This window comes from Eumetopias jubatus, unplaced genomic scaffold, assembly GCF_037043125.1.
Source record: "Eumetopias jubatus isolate StellerSeaLion01/CBP00866 unplaced genomic scaffold, mEumJub1_p1.0 scaffold_13, whole genome shotgun sequence".
Lineage (NCBI taxonomy): Eukaryota > Metazoa > Chordata > Mammalia > Carnivora > Otariidae > Eumetopias > Eumetopias jubatus.
The window spans coordinates 22,009,555-22,013,649 of record NW_028274819.1 but is presented as its reverse complement, the minus strand read 5'-3'; the positions used below and the strand labels follow the sequence as shown (position 1 = coordinate 22,013,649).

General features: G+C 32.7%; 1 pseudogene; it reads right to left on the bottom strand.

The window, feature by feature from the left end:
• Positions 1-2,985: 2,985 nt before the first annotated feature.
• Positions 2,986-3,097, bottom strand: LOC114215456 (U2 spliceosomal RNA; annotated as a pseudogene).
• Positions 3,098-4,095: the final 998 nt, after the last annotated feature.

The window sequence follows — 4,095 nt, the reverse complement described above, 5'->3', positions numbered from 1 at the left end:
AAGTTTTTTTTTTTGTTTTTTTAGGAAATGTTGAATATATTTATTTGCATCTAAATCTACAAACTCAAATCCAAAATTAATGGACAGTTCTAAATAAATCCATACATACAGTTTTATTTATTTATTTTTTAATTTATTTTTTTTAAGATTTTATTTATTTATTTGTCAGAGAGAGAGAGAGAGCACAAGCAGGGGGAGCAGCAGGCAGAGGGAGAGGCAGGCTCCCTGCTGAGTAAGGAGCCTGATGTAGGACTCGATCCCAGGACCCTGGGATCATGACCTGAGCCAAAGGCAGACACTCAACAGACTAAGCCACTCTGGTGTCCCTAGTTTTATTTAGATTATTGATTTTTTGCAAGGTGACTAAGGAAAACTTAAAAAGCTAACTGATTAGATGAGGTTTACTAGCTTGAAAGATTTCTGTGACTTTTTCTCCTTCATTCTTTTAATTTATATTTTCTAACAAAAGAGAAAATATCACACATATTCAGTATTTTCCTACTTTGAAGAAGACATTCCCTTAGTTGCTTGTGGCTTGTTTTAACTCTTTTGTAACTAGATTGGATTAGAAAAATTGAAATTATATATTTGCCCTTTTTAGTATTAACATAATTAAAATTAACATAACTTAGATTTTGCTCAAGGGAGAATCCATTATGATTTCTGAGAACCTATAAATCCCATGTAACTTCTGGGTCTAAAATTGTATGCTTTTCCCCACTCTAGGAATATGTCTGGGATTTTAGTGTTCATAATTGTCTCCCATATTTTTTATTGTGGCAAAATATTTGTAACATAAAATTTGCCATTGTAGCCCATTTTAAGTATACAATTCAGTGGCATTAAATAAATTCATAATGTCATATAATCATCACCACTATCCATCTTCATAACTCTTTCATTTTGTAAAACTGAAACTCTATACCCATTAAACAATAACTCCCTGTCTCTCCTTCCCTTAAGCCCTTGGTAACCACCATTCTACATTCTGTCTATAATTTTGACTCCTCTAAGGTACATCATATAAGTGGAATCATACATGTTTCTTTGTGTATGGTTTATTTCACTAGCATAATGTCATCAAGGTCCATCTATGTTGTAGCATATTGAAGTATTTCTTTCCTCTTTAAGGCTGAATAATATCCCATTTAATTTTGCTTATCTATTCATCTATCAGTGACACTTAGATTGCTTCCATGTTTTAGCTGTTGTAAGTAATGTTTTCATGAACACAGGTATACAAATATCTCAAGACTCTTCTTTCAATTCTTTTGAGTATATCTTCAGAAGTGAAATTGCTAAATCAAATGATAATTCTATTTTTAATTTTTTGAGGAATTACCATAATGTTTTCCACAGTGCTGCACCATTTTCTGTTTCCAACAATAGTGCACAAGGGTTCCGATTTCTACACATCTTTGTCAATACTTGTTATTTTCTGTTTGTTTTTTGTTTTGTTTTATAGTATTCATCCTGATGGGTATGAGGTGGTATATTATTGTAGCTTTAATTTGCATTTCCCTAAAGATTAGTGATGTTGAGCATCTTTCGTGTGCTGATTGGCCATTTATATATCTTCTTTGAAGAAGTGTTTATACAATTTCGTGACTCATTTTTGAATTGGATTTTTGTTTTTCATTAAGTTGTTGAGTTTTAGAAATAATCTATATATTTTGACAATTCCTTATTTTTTTGACAATTCCTTATTAAAGATATAATTTTCAAAGATTTTCTCCTATTCTGTGGGTTGCTTTTTTACTCATTGTTATTTACTTTTGATGCATTTTTTTTTTCAGGAAGTCCAATTTGTCTATTTTTTTTCTTTTGTTACCTGTGACTTTGGCATCATATCCAAGAAATCATTGACAAATCCAATGTCATAAAGATTTGCAATATGTTTTCTTCTAAGAATTTTATATAGTTTAGGTTTTACATCTAGGTCTTTGATCCATTTTGAGTTATTTTTGTATATGGTGTTAGGAAAGGATATAATTTCATTCTTTTGCATATGGACATCCAGTATTCTTGGCAATTTATTTGATCAAAAACTGTCCTTTCTTCAATGAATGGTCTAGGCACCCTTGTCAAAAATCAGCTGACTATATATACAATGGTTTTTCTGAGCTCTCTATTCTCCTCCATTGGTCTATATCTCTTTCTTTATGCCAGTACCACAATGTTTTCAATACTGCAGTTTTGTGTGAAGCTTTAAAATCAGGAAATGTGAGTCCTCCAGCTTTGTTCTCTTTCAAGATTACCTTGGCTATTTGGAGTCCATTAAGATCCATATGTATTTTAGGTTGTGTCTTTTTTTTTTTTTAATCTCTGCAAAATATGTCATTGGGATTTTGGTAAGGATTAAATTGAATCTGCATTTGGCTTTGAGTAGTACTGGCATTTTCTTAAAAGATTTTATTTATTTATTTGACAGAGAGAGACAGTGAGAGAGGAAACACAAGCAGGGGGAGTGGGAGAAGGAGAAGCAGGCTCCTGGCTGAGCAGGGAGCCCGATGCAGGGCTCGATCCCAGGACCCTGGGATCATGACCTGAGCCAAAGGCAGATGCTTAACCAACTGAGCCACCCAGGCACCCCTAATATTGGCATTTTAATAATATTAAGTCTTCCCCATGAACATGTAACATATTTCCATTTATTTTTATCTTCAAATTCTTTCAGCAATGTTTTGAAGTTTTGTTGTGCAAATCTTTTATCTTCCTGATTAAATTAACCCCTAAGTATTTTACTGTTTTTGATGCTATCATGATGGAATTGCTTTTATTATTTCTTTTTCAGATTGTTCATTTTTCATGTATAGAAATGCAGCTTATTTTTCCATGTCAACTTCATATACTGCTATTTCATTGAATTCATTTAGTGGACTCTAGGTTTTTCTACATATATCACCTGCAAACAGAGATAATTTCATTTTTTTCTTTTTCTTGTCTAATTACTCTGACTAAAACTTCCAATACTATGCTGAATAAAAGTGGTGAAAGCAGGCATACTTGTATTATTACTGATCTTAAGAGTACAGCTTTTAAACTTATAGGAACAGATACTACACTTGATCTTAGCCAAAAGGCTGAGTAAAGCTTTTAGTCTTTTACCAATGAGTATGGATACTCATTGTGAGTTTTTCATATATGGCTTTTAGGTTGAGGAAGTTTTCTTCTATTCCTGGTTTGTTGAATGTGTTTATCATAAAAGGGTGTTGAATTTTGTCAAATGCTTTTCTGCATGAACTGAAATGATCATGTGGGTTTTTTTCCTTCATTCTGTAAATGTGGTATATTACACTGATTGATTTTCATATGTTGAGCCACACTTACATTCCAGGAATAAATTCTACTTGGTAATGGTGTATAGTCTCTTGATATGCTCAAATCAGTTTGCTAATATTTTGAGGATTTATGCATTAATGTTCATAAGGGGTATTAGCCTGCCGCTTTCTTTTTTTGTAGTATTCTTTGATTTGGTATCAGGTTAATGCTGGCCTCATAGAATGAGTTAGGGAGTATTACTTCCTCTCCAAATTTTTGGAAAATTTGAGTAGGATTAGTATTAATTCTTTTGTAGATATTTGGTAGAACTCACCAGGAGAGTCATCAGATTCAAGGCCTTTCTTTGTCAAGAGTTTTTTTTTTTTTTTTTTTGAGGGACACCATGCAAGAGTGGGGGAGGGGCAAAGGGAGAGGGAGAGACAGAATCTCAAGCAGGCTCCATGCTCAGAGGGTGATGGGGGGGTTTGATCTCACAACGTTGAGATCATGACCTGACCTGAAATCAAGAGTCAGACACTTAACTGACTGAGCCAACGAGATGCCCCGTCAAGAGATTTTTAATTACTTATTCAATCTCTTTACTAGTTATAGGTTTAATCAGATTATTTCATCATGATTTAGTCTTGATAATTTTGTGTTTCTAGGAATGGGTCCATTTCATTTAGGTTATCAAATAATATGGGAGTACAATTGTTCATAGTGCTTTTTTTATACTACTTTCTTTTTTTTTTATTGTTATGTTAATCACCATATATTACATCATTAGTTTTTGATGTAGTGTTCCATGATTCATTGTTTGTTCATAATATACTA